Consider the following 18,020-nt stretch of genomic DNA (forward strand, 5'->3'; position numbering starts at 1 on the left):
TAAATTGGGAAGACAATACAAGGGTTAAATAAAGGCTTAAATCAAACTTTTTAAACCAATAAAAGTGGCTTTAGTAAGATCATGATATCAGCAGGGAATGCCACTGACTGGTCAGTTAACCTTAAGACATGACTTCTGGAAAAAATGTATTTATAAAAAGAAAGAATACAGACAGAGTACAGTAAAATGTGATTGACTGATGGGAAATACGTGAGAACTGTGCATTCACAGTAAAGCGGTACAGCGAGTCAAGCCGCCTCTCTCTGTGCAGTATTGTAAATGCGCTCAAACCACAGTCCCAAAACCATTTCTACATACAAATGCATCAGCAGCACGATACATCATCCTGTGGTTGACAGAGTACATAAAGGAGGACGGCAGCTGCCCAGTGAAAACATACAGTTGCACATATCAAACGAACATCTCCAACACGGGGTCTGTGTAATGTCTTGAGTCAGTGGCTGAAATTTAGCAATTTCACAGTGAGAAAGTGAAAGACAGAGCAATGATATTTTTATGTGGGAATATGTCATCCGGTTGTCACTTGACAATAGCTTTCGTACGCGCGTGAATGTCTTAATGCAACTGGGTTTATATTTATAGAGCTGCGACTGCGCTGGAGGTGTGTGTATGCTCGTATGCATGAGTTATCAGTGGGTGTATTCCGGTCATGGGGGTCTCTACTTTCTCTGTTTGACTCCCACATGACTGACAGTCTCTCTCCCACCTCTGTTTCGTGTCACTCTCTCGCAAACTGACATATTTAGGCAAAGTCGTGACTAATCGTCTGCATGAAACATTAGCTGAAAGGATGAAAAAGGCTCAAGGCTGAGACACAAAGTGGGGGGAAACGAGGGAAATGGTAATAGGGAGATATATTTGGATTTAGTGTTAAGACAGCGTGAGTGTTGGTGTCCTCTCAGTAAGTATGTAGACGTCATGTTGAAAATTATTTCCACATAGAAACATAAACTATAGAAGTGAGTAGTGAAAAGATTAATAATCTGCTGTTATTGGGCACGAGGGCTGCTTTACATGAAATTTGACATTTCAGATTTAATTGGCCTGTTTTCTTCATTTCAATTTCTAGATATTTTAAATAAATAATAAAATACATATCATGTAAATAACAATAACAGACACATGAACATAGCTTTAGGCTCATGTAACCATAATGACTGAAGCTTTTTTTCTTTGTTAATTCAATTTTTTTTTAATGATTTGTTTCTCTTTCATTAAGGAATCAAATGCACCTCGTAATACAGTTTGATTATAGTGTACTGTAGCAGGGCTTCTCAACGTCCGGACCGAAGGGTAACCTAATCTGAACGCAGCACATGCATGTTATGAATAGACTACAGGAGGTTATGTAGTGCGACGTTTTCTATTTCCAAATCCATTTTTCATTGATCAATACATTGTTGTAACATTGGATTTTCAGTGTAACTGGAGCTCATTCACTGTGATCCTGTCCCCAAATGAACATGGTTTTAAGGTGACTCCTCCTTGATGCTGTTGTCATGGTGACGTTAACTGTTGCAGTGTGTGTTGTTGTTGCAGAGTCCTCGTGTTAAAGTTGCACTGGACAATTTACTATGAGCTCTTAAATCGCAGATACAGAACTGTCTCGTTTTCTCTAGCGCACAATGTCTACAACCGGTGTAAACGTAGCAGTGAGAGTCAGAAACAGGGTTTCCCCTGGCGCTGTTCACCACGTCCTGGAAGATGTCAATGTGCTGGACAAATGGGAGCAATCCCGGTCACATATTATCTGTGTTTATACAACCTTTTTACCCATGTTTTTGTGTCCAAGTGACTGATGGGGACAGCAATTTTTGAAATTGGTCCATTATTGAGCGAGCAGTGTAATCCCTCCGGGCGTTTGTACACCGTCAATATACGTCCACTCAAAGCTCTTGTTTTTGCCACTGACACATTCAGAGGGTTATTCTAAGTGTCTGACATCCTTTTTGTTTAACTGGAAACGGCCACCATATCGCTGTCGCCAAAGCCACCAGAATCCATTTGCAGAAACAGTCAGTTATCATCGTAAAACACACTTCATTCAAACTCAACAACACTTCCTTGGTTTATTCTTCCACTCTTCCAACAATCACCACAGATGTGAAAATGTCGTGAGAGGAGTGAGCGGTATGTAAGTATTTTCACATCAGGAATTATTTTCAGCGGACATCATGACTGCAGAGATTTCAATAGGTCGGACTTAAAAGTCGGACGGAAAAAGAAAGGACTCACCTTGTCTGCCTCGGCTTCGTGCTGACCAATCACAAGAGATTTGTTGTTAATTCATTGATTCAACATTATTTTGTTATTGCCAATCATGGCGGACTTCTGACCTTTAATAAAATTCACATAAGGATAATAAATGTAAACTGGCAGGCCTCTTCACCTCCTGCACCAACAATAAAACAGTCTGTGGCCAACTGGGTGATAGATGGACAGAGCATCATCTTTTTTAATTAATTTAATAGCATTTATTCTTCTTACATATTCTGATTCAGATTCTGATTTCTTAAACTTCCACTGGTGATTATGACATAACACACGGTCAGAAGTGATACGGAGCACATCCATTGGGATTCACTCGAGTGTTTGACATCATTTTACACGCAGTGAGATAAGACCCTACCTGACCATATTAAATCGAGTGAAATTTGCACCTGGCCCGATTTGACATGCTGGTTGGATCTTGGGTCTGCAGCACCGAGTGGCCCTCAGGGACCTCCCGGACACAGGGTCAAAACGCTGACTGTATGATTAATCGTCACTCCGCTTTGCCACCTCGCTAGTCGTCCCTTATTTGGTGAGACTTGAAGTGACACATGTCCACGGGCCAAGCGATTGGTCCAACATGTATGTGATGCCTTTCCGTGCTGTCAGAAACATCACAATTACAGCATTACAAAATAATTCTTCCAGCGCTTGTTGTGGCTTTTCTCAAGGCGTGGATTTGCTGAGTTGTCATGGATGTGGTTTAATTGTTGTCACGTGACTGACGAATATAATTTTGGTCACGTGATAACAGCTGGTCATACGTGGGGCGAGATGTGATCGTCTTTTTCCAGCTGTCCCCTGGCTCCTGCTTGGCAATTGAACCTTGCATGTTCCTCTTTTAAAATTAAAATCACCCTATGTCTACAAAACACTGGTTTTTATATGGTTGCCTGGGTCAGAAGGTCAAGCTGTGAAGAAAATATAGAATCAAAAGGAAAACAATCTCTGAACTTGAACTTTGTTGAAGCACAATGGATGCAAAGGGCCCCCAACACACACACACACACACACACACACACACACACACTCCTTAATTAAGTCTTCAGCTCCAGTTTGCCTGTGACACATCTTCATGACAGTAAACCCCAGAACGGGGGGGGGGGTGAGGCGGGAACATCCTTGAAGCGCACTTTCAGCAGCCTGGAATGAGCAGATAAGTGAAAGTAAGTCCGCTAAAAGTGAAATATGGGAAGAGTTGACATGTAACCCGAGTGCGCTTCTCTCAAGAGCCCTGCTGGATCACTGCCCCGGGGCTGCATCCAACAAGGTGAATGGGAGAATCCTAATGAAGCTGTGAAGACTCAATCAATACCAGCTCAGGGTGGGGGTGAGGGGGTCTGCAGAGAGCCAGAGGAGGGAGAGGGAGAGAGGGCTGAAGAGGGTGAAGGGGAGAGGAGGGCAGAGGAACTAATGAAATGCAACAAAGAGAGAGGAAAGAGGAAAACAAGGCAAAGAGAAAGAGAAGAATAATGTCAGAGGGGAAAGTTGGAGAAGGGAGGGAGGGATAAAAAGGAGAGGAAAAGGAGGCAAGGATGATGTGACATGTGAGGAGATGTGAAAAGAGAAAAGAGGTGGGAGAGAAACGGTGGGAAGAAGACAGTAAAGAGTAGCAGAGGGGAGACAAATAGAAAAGGATGTAAAGAGAGGGGGAGCTGAAGAGAGAGATTAAGGGAAGGAAAGAGAGACAAAGGTATACAAACACACACACACACACATATATATATACAGAGAGAGAGAGATGTAGAAAGAGATTGCAGTGGAGAGAGGAGTGCGAGGCTAAATCGAAGACACTTAGAGAAAGCCCATTGATTGTGGTCACGGCTGGCTGGGCCCCCCTATTTGGTTAGTCATCTATTTCTCCTGTATGCTGAGATCAAGCCTTTCTCCTCCTCCTCCTCTTTTATCTCTCCATCAGTGATGACTGGACCAACTAGACCCGCAACTTTCTATGGAGAGGAGGGCAAACTTATAATTACTACCTCCAACTTTCTATAAGGGATTCTCTCCAGTCGAGCCGGGGGCCTGCGGAAGTTAACAAATCAGTCAGCGTGGGCGCAGTCGGTGTGACGCGTCCAGTCGTCGGACATGCAGATTCCTTCATGTATCACTTTGTGGTGCACCAGAGCGAGCAACATAATCTCGTTTCACTGCTGCACCTGTAAGCACACCTTACTGTGATGTCATGGCGCACTGACACATCCTGGAGCACGTTTCTACATCACTGCTGCATGGTGCCGTTTACACTTGTCTCATCTTTAAGCCTGGTTCAAAGTTAAAGGTTTTTAGAGCCTTTTATAGCATTTTCAGACACCAAAGGTATGAAACAGTAACACTTGGCACTTATAAAGTTGGCACTGAAAGCAAGTGAATGATCTCACACTACTGGCAGATTTTTCTTTCTATTAAGACTTTAGTCTTGTTGGCTCCATACCAGACTCAGGCTGCATTTTAGTAGCCATCAACTCTTCCCAAATTAGTCGACTAGTCGGTTCATCGTGGTTTATTTGTCTTATTTTCATCACACAATTACAAGAATTTGCTATGTCACCTTCTCCAGGTTGGTCCCACCCAGGGGACTCCTCCATTGGCTCTGAGAGGCTGTTTATAAATGAGCTGCGATCTGATTGGCCAAAGCCAGCTTGAGCTGCGGATACTGTTTGACTGCAGTAACAACGCCACTGTGGGGCTTGCAGGAGTCTTTTACTCTCTAAATACCTTCAATTCTGTTTATTTAACATGCCGTAATGTAGAAAGTGATTGATCTCTGGTATCTGGCACTTCCACACTGTTGATTGTAGTTGAGCATTGAGACGTACAGCCGTGTTTCAGTACAAAACTTAACTATGAATTGTCGCAACTACGCACAGCGCTCCCAGCTGCATATCTGCTGTAGATGCATTTCCACAGCTCTATTACTGTACTGTGTTAAAACCGCATAAATGATTAGTTGAGTTTTGATCGTCGACTTGTGGACCATTCTGCAAAAACCCTATACCAGACTATGTCCTGCTAAGATGGACATTTTTGCAGGACAAGCACCAGCAACACAAATTAGAACAGAGAAGGAAAATCAATTAGAGACTGAGAATGTTTCAAAACATCTATGGATCCTAGTAGAGGTGGGGGGTGGGGGGTGGGGGGGGGGGTAATCAGTGTTTTCCTGCCTCCATTCAGCAAAAGTTCATGAAGGCAGATTTGGATCAAAGCACCACGGTCAGCTGCATCCCATCATGAAATCATCCACTTAACACCAACAAGACCCCGTGATTGGAAAGAAGGGGGGAACAGACAGGGAGACCAGTGCCGGCGAGATAGAAAGAAGACCGGGGGGGTGAGAAAAGACAAGAAATGTTAACTGTGCGAATACAGCGATGAAAAACTGTCAGCAAACGCAGTTATGGCAGAAGTGGGATGAAGGGAGAGAGGAATCGAAAGAGAGGGCCAATCGATAGAGAAAGAAGCTGAGAGATTAGAGAAGAGGCTGGATCAGGCGAGGAGGAAGAATTCAGCAAGGTCAACAAAGACGAAGAGGCAGGAGAGAAAGTAAGAGCAGAGGTCAAAAATAAAAAGACAGCTGGTGAGATCAGCTGATGACCGCAAAAATCCCAAACTGCACGTTTTTCTGCTGTGAGAGGACAGAAAAAAAAGAAAGAAAATCTGTCTTGGTTCTTATTGCAACAGAAAATTGAAGTGGCAGCTATTGAGGTCTAACAATTACAGATTCCATCATGACTTGACAAGGCCGAGTTACCACTGCTGCTGGAATATGCTCACACACACACACACACACTCACGGCCTCAACACTGCAGCCCTCCCTCACACTAATAAGCCTTTTGATCCCAGCTGAACAGATACACGTCCATAAACCCATGATACTGTATCATGTGGTTACAGAGGGACTTAGCCATCTGAGCCATAGATAAATCGGGTGCTGAAGGTGTGTGTGTGTGTGTGTGTGCATGTGTGTGTAATCTCTGTGGACATAAACTTGTGAAACCCTTCCTTCCAACCCAAGTTACCGCGCAATTAAATAGGCGTCATGGACGCGGGGAAATAGGATTAGAGGACATGGACACACACTGTAGCCATCTGGAGGAAGCAGCTCAGCTCCACTGATAACTGTGCGTTATAGCATAATATCTATTCTTCCATTAGTATAGCAAACAAGAACCCGTAAGTCCACGTCCCTGAGGCCAGGGCTTACCTTTTTCTGTGTATTCTGGGGCCTCCCTGCTGTAGCTTTTGCTCGTTTTGCGTGTGACTCGTATGCGTGTGCGTCCCTGTGAATGTAACCGTATGCACGTTAATGGTGCGACTTAAAACTGTGCTCGCCACAGCGCATTAGCACGGCTTGCGGCGTGTTAACACCCGGCGCTGTGGCATTAAGTGTCGATGAGAGATGATACGGCTAATACGTGTTTATGTTCTGTCAGACAGCTTGCTCCGTGGAACAGAGTGTGTGTGTGTGTGTGTGTGTGTGTGAAAGTGAGAGAGAGTGAGTAAGAAGGGCATGAAAGTCTCCCATCCAAACTATGTCAGCTATTTAATTCGGGTCCTCTGAGAGCCAGGGCATCTGTCAAACAGAGACTTCAGCTGTCCTCTGCTTCTTAAGCTTTCCCAGAATCCGTGCCTTGCTGGATCTGCTCCGTGTTGGGCTGCATCGCCTTACTATGTGAAGTTGCGTATTTGACATTCGGTAATCCAGCAAAACTCCCGTCCCAAAGAAGTTGGGATGCTGCGTGAAAACAAACCTCGCTCCATCCTCACTTGTGAATGACTGAGCCTTTCCACGATGCCCCTTTCATACCCAATCATGACACTATCACCTGTTACCAATCACCCTGTTTACCTGTGGTGGTTCTTCATTACAGCTTGTAACCCCTGCTCCACTGCTGTCCAGTCACGTGTGAGGGTTGGCTTGTTTGGGTGGCATCAGTTTCATCATCCGTGGATTCAGTGGCTGAACCGGTCCGATCTCGTTGTGAAGTCCATTTTTTTAGTCCAAGCTTCCTTAAGATAAGATCAATCTTAGCTTTAATCCCAACCTCACTTCTTCTGCAAGAGCAAATCAACCTTGCCCTAAAACCAACCTTTTATGTCCGAGACCCCTAACCATGACCTCACACCAGCACAACAGAAAGCACTATTCGAAGAGAAAACAGAGGAAGAGGAAGAATAGACTTTGAAGAAGCTGCAAATTTGTCCTATTAAACATTTGCTTGCTTGCCAACTCAGAGCTTTCCCTTGGTTCTGAGGCTGTGTGAACCCTGTGGCTACGCTGTGAGGACTGGACTTCCAGCTGTGGCTGTGGGTCATTAGGTTTTACCTCCTAATATCTCTCATTTTCTATGTTAACACGTGTTAAATACAGAAGAGGAAATGTGCGGAACAGCAGCTTTCTAGCTGTTTGAAAGCGATGGACCTGGGCTGAGTGATGGAAAGTGGTCTTTACCTGACACTCCCGGTCTTGAGTACGCACATGAACAATTTCAACGTAGGGCGGCCCCAGGTATGCCGACCACAAACACACTATGTCCACTTGAGCGTAATTCCTTCAAGTCAGTTTACGCGAAGTCTAAATCTTTTCATGCTTTCATTATCAGGGCAACATGTGTGCAGTGTTAAGTCCTGTGTGTGTTTGGACGTGTATGTTCAACATCACCTGCCTTCGCTCTTAATTCACCCGCGATATTAGCGCAGTGTGTATATCTATGTTAATGGTGTTATGTCTAATAACAGTGATTTGTTATGATGGGGCTGTAAACTGTGGCGGGGGGGCGGAAGAAGAGGGGATGTGGAAGCAAGGATGGTGTTGAGAGAGGGTTGAAGCGTGTGAGAGAGCATCGCATGGGCATCGATGTCCTTTTTGGGGAAATACACGTGTGTGTGTGTGTGTGTGGCTTGTGACCCAAGCGACAGGCGGATGACTCACCATCAGGAGATGACGGGGTCAGGACACATCTATCGGGGGACGATGACTTCATTACCTGTTGAAAGATAGATGGAAACGTCCCTCCATCTCTTCCTCCGCCCAGAGCGGAGTGTAAACCTCTCAGAGGAGCGAACACAGAAGGAAATATTGAACCATACTAATCGTGATACTGCATTTTTTTTTTCTGGCTTGACCTATGTTGGGGGCCCAGCAGGGCGTGCTTTGTTTGCCATAGCCATTGATTTATTCTCATTGTTTCGACAACCTCCCCCACCCCTTTTAGCAGGGACAGGGAAAAACGAGAGCGATGGATTTGTAATAATAATTCAAAACAGTGCTATAGATTTCTGCTGTAAAGCCAAGCTCACTGGCAGAATTGAGACTTATCGATCTTATACCCATGGCGCTTCTCATTGGCATCAACAATAGAAAAGAGCATCAGAATTTATTTCAGGGGGATGAAACAAGCCATGCAGAGCTGTGCCATTATTCCATCTTTTTATTTCTCACTTTAACGTTCCCTCTGCTCACCTCCTTTAACCTTTTTGCCGTTTGGTTGTTTTGACATTTACGTCTTGCAGAAATAAAACCAGTATTAATACTGGTTCTTACGTGTGTTGTTGAGAGGAATAACGTTCTTGGAATACGGTAAAATACTCCACACTAAAGGCCTGAAGTGTTGGCATGAAATCAGTTCGCTTCAGTGGAATCAGCGCGGTTTGGATTTGCATGCATGGGTGAAGTGAAGCCATGTGGAGTTTAGTACACAGTACAAAGGAGAAAACAACAAAGAGGTTCAAGGATTGTGACAGCTAGCATGTCCTGGCTTGCTAGTGCATTAGCAGTTACCATAGTTCACTGACCAGCCTTGTCACTACATCACCAAATATGACATGACACCACCTGAATACAAAATAAGCTTAAAACACAGTTAAACCACGCCATAGATTAATGCAAAGCTTTGCCAAATACAATAATAAATAACAATAATACACAACTAAGAAAGAGTAATACTGGCATTGATATTTTAAGTACATTTTAGGAGCCTGAAAAGTCAGCAGCAGAAACAAGGAATAACTGGGGGTATTTTGCTCGAGAGGCAGAAACAATAATTAACTGTGATCACATCGCTCTGGGTTCAAGGTGAGTCAGACGCAGCCGAAACTATCGAGCATGAAACTTGGAAATGATTTCGGAGTGGAGGCGCCGCTGTCTCACGGTGACTGGCACTCATTAAGGTGCTGTCTCCACTTTGTTTAGACCGAAACGGTTTGGGCCCCATTAGCCTGCGAGTTCGATGGGAGATTATTGCTTTCGAGAGATCTCTCTTCGTTCTGTCTTTTATGTCACCTTGAGTGGGTTTCTAGTTAAGTTTGTGACTCTCTATTTAAACATGATATACTGTTGTGTAATGTGATACTCCTCTCAGAGCTAAAGATGCTAAGTGGTCACGGAGACATCAACATCAACTATTTTATCTTCAGCACAGCATTTCATTGCAACATGCCCTCCTTTGCACTTTATTTACTGTAGCACTGCTTTGATCATCTTCGCTTTAGTGCATCAATCTTGTCTTTGTGCTGATGCTGATGTATTCATCCTCCTCACTCCACCCACAGAAGTAGACGTGAACTTTTGTCTCGGCTTCCCGTTGTCGAGAACGCCATCTGTGGTGAGGCTGTTCCCTGCCAAGGCAGGAGTTCTTCCAGTGTGTTTTTTGTGGGGCCACGTTGGTGTGAATGTACCACAGAGCTTCCTGTGTCAGAATGTCTTTGCGCTGTGTTTTAAATGCTTAAAGGCGGGCGTGCTCGAAGTGTCGCCAATGACGTCTAGAGGCAAAAAGTGTTTACAGCTGTTAGGAATGGCCACACGACGGTGGGTGGAATGCCTGTCGTCCTGAAGAGAGGTGAGACGCCTATAAATCGTACAGAGCGCGATAATGCTGCACGCTTTGGAACAATTTCTCCTCATGGTGTTGCATTTAGTTGTGCACAGCTCGGAACAGAAGTTGAACCCCTGCCCACCTGGCTGACACTTGCTGCACGGAGTTACAAAAGTTGTTAGATGCAGAACCTTCAGTTCAGGTGTCAGCAGTCGGACATGGAGGATGCTGACACCTTAATCCTCCTGACATTCCTCCAAGTTTGAAGAAGACACCCGAGCATCAGAAATACACACAAATACACAACGTTGTATTCTTTGACAAGATTAAACTTGAAATATCTCATTCCTGTGTAACGCGTGGCTAATAACCCAGTAAGGTTTTAATCCCATCTCTTATGTGCCACCTCTAGAATCACACATGAGGCCAAAATAAACCACAGAATGTGCAAAGAGCCTGAGTTGGGCTTCGCGCTCCTTCTGTCTCTTTGGATCTCTCTCCCCGCTCGTCACTGTCTGGCTCCGTGAGAATGAAATCACGGCGGCTGTATTGGCTTTCTGGAACACTCCTCAGCTCTGAATGGGAAGGTCACCCACGGCGTGGACGAGAGAGATTCAATTTAAAACCTGCACAGCTCACTGAGGAGCACTCGTCCCGTGCAAATGTATGAGGGAGACACTGACATGCGGCACGCTCTGATCAAATCAAAATCTGACACCACACCTACAGTACATTTGTGCATCAGCGGGACTGCAAGTAACGGCGGTGAAACTCCTGAAGCTCTATTCTCGGCTGCAGAAATCAACTCCTTTGTTAGTCATAAACACACGTTGCGCACACACACACGCACCCTTCCACAGGGCCCAGAGTGGCGCCGTCCGGAGCCGTGGGGGAACAGGTAGTTTCGCCCATGGGTTGTACGCTCAACCCACCAGGGGCCAATAGGGAGATTGTCCCCCCTCGGACAGGAACCTGCCCACAAAGACAGGAAGTGGAACCCTTCCACCTGATACCGCAGAACTGCAGGGCCCCAGGGGAGAAACATTTCAGTGTGACGCCCGTGATGGATTTGCTGCTATTCCCAAAACGTGTTTACCTAGGCACACACAGACGGCGAGCAGCAGGCTGCCGCGCATACAATGGAGGCAAACAAGGCAGAGTGTAGCAGAGGCTGCATGGCAAACAAGCCCGTGCTTCAGGGGGAAAAAAAAAAAGGTGCGAGCGAAACAGCGCGAAGGCACAGGAGAGAGTGGGAGGCTTTGGAGTCATTACTCATTGTTGCGTGTTGTCAGATGAGATTAACCCTTTCATCTGTTCAAGCCGTGCAGCCACGGAGCAGTTCTCACTTCAGTGGCAGCCTGGCTCGTTCTCCTTTCTTCTCTCTGTTTCTTTGATGTGGTTCCAGTCCGGCAAACAAACCCACCGCGTCTTTCATCAGGCGGCAGTGTACCGGTGCGGCCCGCACAGCAGCAGGCTGGAGCACATTCAGCATCGCGGGTCAGGGCCTGACGCAGGACCTCTGTCACAGATCAAATGCAACTACCCTTCCTCCTGTAAGAAAGGTGACGTTCTCTAATAAAAGTACATGAGTGAAAAGGAACTATTCTAATCATACAACAAAAGGTTTATAACTCAAAGTCCTTATGGGAATATTATGGGCGTATTGATGCTGTAGGTGTTGCACACAGACATACAGGCAGCCTCCCCCCATCAAAGAAAATCTTTATATCACACAACTAATGAGCTGAACAGAGCAGTACGGGGTGCATACAAAGAAACAGCCCCATATTGTCAACCACCAAATATGAGTACAGTATAATTAAGAAATTTACTGTCCTTAAGCTGCTATTGGTTAAAAAACTACTGATCTGATCTGAACTGAAGTATTTAGTCATGGTGGAGACTAAATCAAACCCCACCAGATATGGAATACTGTGTTGTAATATTGCAGAATATGCAATTATAGATCAAATAAAATTTAATATAAAGGATAGCATGGGAGACAGGGGCCAGGAGAGATGGGACATAAAAGGACAGAAAAAAAAACGCTTGCAACAATACAAGCATGGTGTAGTCAGCCACCTGGAGGTGGGTGGGGTTGTGGGTGAGCGGGACTGTGTGCTCTGTATATTTCCCTTAAAACTTTGACAGTGGAATGAGGAAACAGTGTCCATGGTGCGGCCTTCCTGCGTGCGCTTCCTGCCAACAATCCCACAATGCAATGCAACACACTTTATAGATACTTACAGTAGTGTGGCACTATAGTTGTCAATGGCGATGACTAATGTGTCCACAATCTGTTTGCTGTTAGTAGGGACTGCTGAATGTGTGAGTGATTTTGGACACAGCGCAGGTGTGTCCACTGATTCAACATCGCATCGATGACTGTAAGGGTGTTTTCACACCTCCGGTTCATTTGCTCTCATCAGAATCAGCTGGTGAATTGGTGAGCTTGGAGTGTTTTCCTGGTGGGTCGGAAGCATCACTGCAGACCCCTCACATCCTGGTCACAACCTTTACAGATTCTCCCCTCTGGTAGGCGCTACAGATCACTGAACGCCAAAACAACCAGACACAGAACACAGGCTGTCACCCTGATGAACAGCTAGCAGTCAAACACTCCATCCACTGACCATTTATCCTCCATTAACACACAGTTTTTAACATGTACATTCACCGCTCACTGTCATTAGCTACATAAATCCCTGCACATTGTAAATTTCATTGTACATATTGTTTGTTTGTTTAATATTTTCGCACTCAGCTTGTTGTTCAGTCCTTTGTGTGTGTGTCCTCGTTGAGCTGTGTGTCCTTTTTCTCCTATGCAAATACACTGAGTGTAAAGTTTAAACCACAGTCAGATTCCTTTTATGTGCACATATTTGGCCAATAAAGCCAACTCTGATTCTGATTTCACACGTTCGTGAAATCAGAATCAGAGAATCAGAATCAGAGAATCAGAATCACGGAGAAAAATAAACAAGCAAACTAAAATGCCAACATGCAGCCCCACAAAGCACGTGAGACAGATGTGTCTGGGGCGAGAGCAAGAGCGTAAACACAGGAAGAAGATTCCTGGAAGAGGTCCACTGGCCAATCACAATGTAGCACGTTGCTCTAGTTCAGGTCTGATCTTGACTCATTCTCCGGCTAGTTGCTAACTGTTGAATCCGCATCCCACTATGCAAAGCACGGCTGGCTACAGAAGGGTTCGACTGACAGCGTTCACACCAGCCCACATGAACCGCACTAACCCTGAAAACCCACCAGGGTTCATTATAACTGAACCAAACAGGTGAGAAACACACCTGGTATTTATCAGCTGTTTCCTGACTCCTTTACCTGTTCCTGATGATGGCGTTGAAGTAAAAACTGAAAGCTTGGGACTGCAATAGCACCTCTACCCTGTTTTGGGGGTGGGGGGGCTGTGTGTGTGAGTATGTGTACATCTCAAATATCAGTGGACCTTCTGGTTTTGAGATGTAAATAGAGCAGAGCTAAAAGCAAGTTCTGAGTCAAGGACTTCAGGGCGACTCCTAAGTCATCAGAAAAAAAATCTCAAGTCTAGTCATTCGTCTCTGAATGGCGGCCATCAATAAGTAAACACACGATTGACTATCTCACAAGAAGACCAGGTCAGTACTGTGATGTCATACCATGTTAACAAGTACAATGAGGCAATGTCAGGAACATTGTAGAACTCAAAGGGTCAGTTCACTTGAAATACGCAAGCCCCTTTCCTCATTATAGTAGCCATCATGGTGGCTACCAACGGAGTGGAGGTGAACGGAGTCCCAGCTGTGCTTCACACACACACAAAATATGTTCCTGATAGTAGAAAGTAGGAGCGGCGGCTGAAATCTTAGACGGCGACATATCAAAGTCACAGCAGATAAAGCCCGGACTATCAGCACCACTCGAGGTCAGAGAGAACACGTGTTTTTGTGTGATCTGACCCGTTCAGATCGGAGCCAGCACATCTGTCCCTCTGTCTTTCCGGCGCTTTTCCAGCGATCCGTCCGCAACCTTCTTCTTCGTCACGTTTTCCCCTCGTCTCTCCCCTCAGCAGCATGTCGTACAGTCTGGGTCTCTCTCTGGGGGCTGCACGCTGCGTGTATGTGCCTGGGATGGCAGACAGGCCTGACCCATTTACCAAGCGCTTTCCTCCCCCTCCTCCCTCGCTCCCTGCCGTCGACTCGCTGTACATTTGTATGCGTCTCTATCGCTCGGCTGTTTGGTATGTATGTCTGTTCCATTCCTCTGTCCATCTCGTTTTGCCTCTCTTTCTGTTTTTCCCCCTCAAATGATGCGGGGGGGGGGGGTTATCCATTTGAATTCAAGAGGGTGTTTTACAGGATGCCACACACACACACACACTCCCAATCCCTACTAGAGATGCACTCAGTCAGTAAGAGTGTGCAACGACTAAAGATAGAAGACGAAGACAGGCGTGTGTGGGTAATAAAGACACAAATATCACAGGACGACAGGCAAGAGACGTCACGGTGAAGATCCGGGTGACACACACACACACACACACACACGTGTTAAAAAAAATGGCAGCCACACCTGAAGAAAAAGAAGTAAAGCAAAATGCACACTGTTTTTTATTGAGTGTGTGTTTATGCGTGTAGTGATGGACGGCCGACTGAACGAGCCCTTGATAGAGGAACGAGACAGTAATGACCAAACTCAATTAGCCCGCCTGTGTGCGTTTGTGTGGGGCGAAGCCTCTGGCCCGCCACTTACAGCGCAGAGAGACTCATACATCCTCATTACTTTAGCTAACGAGAACTCGCTCCCATCCCAATAAATCGCAAACAGGTAAGCGTGCGAACGCGGGACATCGAACGCAACGTGCGGACGAACTGTGCGAGCAGCACGCACGCTCGCACAGACAGACGTGCACGGTAGCTGGGTCGTTTGCTCAAGCGAAGAGCTTAATAAAGCCTCACATCTGAGAAAACAACCGGTGGCACAGTCTAGACACTGACAGACAGGACACACACACTCTGCAGACCCCAATTAGCTGACCCCAAACTTAACACACACACACACACACTGTTTGAGTCTCTCTCTCTCACACTTCTCCTCTGTCACCTCATCTCCCAAAAATGGCTCCCTGTTCGCCAAGAATATCACTTTTCCACGCTTGCAGGTATTGGGTTTATGAAAAGCTTTAAAGGAATAGCTGGGCATTTTCGGGAATAAGCTTGTTCACGTTCTTGCCAAGAATTAGATGAAAAAAAGCGCCATTTTCACGTCTTTAGCTACAGCTACAGTTAGCGGCTAGTTAGCTCAGTTTAGCTTGAAGACTGGATTCAAGGGAAAAGTCACATACCAGCACTTCTAAAGCTCACTTATGAACACATTATGACTTGTTTGTTCAATTAAATGTCTTCCGGTTCTTCGGGGGCGTTATACACCAGACTACACGTCTCCTCTGTCACTTCGTCTCCCAAACATGACACCCTGCAGTGCTAGGATAACTCTTTCTGGCTCCCTCGCCAGATTTCCAGTTTGACTTCCAACTTTGGTGGAATACTGTCGTTTTCCTCTTGTAGTGTATGAAAAGCTGTTAGCTAGTTTGACATTTTCAGAAACATGCTTATTAATTTTCCTGCCAAGCGCTGGATGAGAAGATCAATACCACTGTCATTTATGTCCGTGAGGCAAATACGAAGCAACAGCTAGCGGCCAGCTGAAGACTGGAAACCGCTAACCAGACTCTGTCCAAAAGTAACAGTAAATCCGCCTACGAGCACCTCCACAGCGCACTGATTATGTGCTACATCTTGTTTAATCCATGCAAAACACAAAGTGTAAAAGTGAAAAAGCTGTGGTCTGAAGGGGGTTATGTGCTGGACTGCATCCTCACTAATGGGTTAGTACTGCAATGACTTACAAGAAATAACGTATTAATTGGTGAGCTTTAGAGGTGCTGGTGGATGGATTTTGTTGCTGTTGGACAGGAAGAGGCAAGCTCTTTACTGTACAGTTATCATCTCAATCTCAGCCAGAAAGCTTATAATAAATGCATTTTCCAAAATGTCAGAATATTGCTTTGTTGGCATCCGGATCCCAAAGGGTACAATATCACAGATTCCAAAATTGTATGATTTTAGTGTAAGAGGTTCCAGTGTTGCTGGGGCTGGACTGCGTGTTGAATTAATCCTCTGCGATATGGGAAGATAATATCCGTGAGAGTGAAGCCTTTAATATGTCATTCTCACACGTACTCTAACTGGCTCATTTCTTATGAATTATAGGGGAATGGAGCGAGGAGAACCCACTGTGGGAAGCTGAAGTCATTTCAGCGGTGGCATTAGCCTGAACCCGAGCTGCTCCCTCTGGTCAACGCTTGGCTTCTTCTGCCCGGAGTCTGGTAGCTGTTGTTCCTCCTCCGAAACCTCTTCACAACATGAAATCTAATCTCTCTCTTTAATTCCTCCGACCTGCGGCCGTAACTGTGGTTTTGGAGAGAGGAGAGTACGGGGCCAATTCCGCGAGGTTACTGTCGAACCGTAACCACAACCTCTCCCTCTCTTCCATCTTCACGTCTTCTCAGCATTGACCACAATGCTTCTCTCCTACTGTCTGAGCTGTCAGTCATCTGTCTTCCCATCATCTCTCTGAACAAAACACACACACACACACACACACAATGTTGCTGTTGGTGCTGGACAGCCTGTGTGTGTGTGTGTTTGGATCTATATTCCAATCTGTATGCAGGATTTTTAAGCCAGATTGGGTAAAGTGGATATTGTTCTGGGGCCAGACAAAGAGGCTGACGTACACATTGAGCGAAGCAAAAGCATGCACACACACACACATTCACCTTGATCTGTCTTTACCCTTCTCCTCACACACACAGACACGCTGTGAGACACGGGTGTATACACCAAAGCCAGGGGCAGTGTAACAACATCAAAGATTGAGCGAGTTGCGGCCAGAGAAAATTGCCGCTCCACCTCGGTCAGGCGGGATGACATCAGAGGCGTGGGTGGCAGAGGGGCATCCAGGGCCTGGAGGGAAAGGCGTTGGTGGGAGCGGGCAGGACAAGAGGGGCAGGAATCGGGACGGCCGTGGAAGGTTAGCTCCTATCATTAACAACCCTGACGTCATGGCATAACATGGGAAATGGCCCGGGAGCAGGTTTGGATGTGGCCGGGGAAAGTTTGGGAATTAATTTGCATCGACTTATATATTTTTTGCCTCAACTTTGGGCTGAAGTGAGCTGTGAGCTGGAGTTTAAGGGTGTGACTCAGCAATCTGCTAAGTCACACCACTGGTCTTAGGAGCTCAAATATTTTTAGAATTGACACAACTTTACTGTCACTCCTATCAATCAATACAATTTAGTGAATCAACAAAATGTACATTAGTTATCTAAGAAAAGCTTCATTATGAGCTCTAAATTTCTGCTATTCAGAACGTCCTGAAAATCCAGCGCGCCTGCACTCATGGCATAACTAAACGAAAGCACTTTACCCAGCAGACAACATTTATAGTCTGTCTACAGCACCAACTGTGTACCAATTTATCCACTAGCACGTAGCCCTCTTCTGCCAGGACAAATGTAATGTCCATAAACTGCAAATACAATAAAGAGAGTCACATGGGTAAATTGCATTTTCCAGTCAATACTCTCCTGATTCTGAGGAATCTGAAAGGAAAAAAGCACGCAGAGGCACTTTTGAAAATGAGCAGTACAATTGATATCTTGTCAGCGTTATATTATGTTCCTAATGATGATGACACATGACTTGTCTAGTGGTGGGTGAATAGGCACTCAAGGTTTCTACTTTCATTACATTCATATTTTATATGTATGTATGTATGTATGTATGTATGTATGTATGTATGTATGTATGTATGTATGTATGTATGTGTGTATGTATGTGTGTGTG

The sequence above is a fragment of the Chelmon rostratus genome, chromosome 7, assembly GCF_017976325.1.
Source record: "Chelmon rostratus isolate fCheRos1 chromosome 7, fCheRos1.pri, whole genome shotgun sequence".
In the NCBI taxonomy this organism is placed as follows: domain Eukaryota; kingdom Metazoa; phylum Chordata; class Actinopteri; order Chaetodontiformes; family Chaetodontidae; genus Chelmon; species Chelmon rostratus.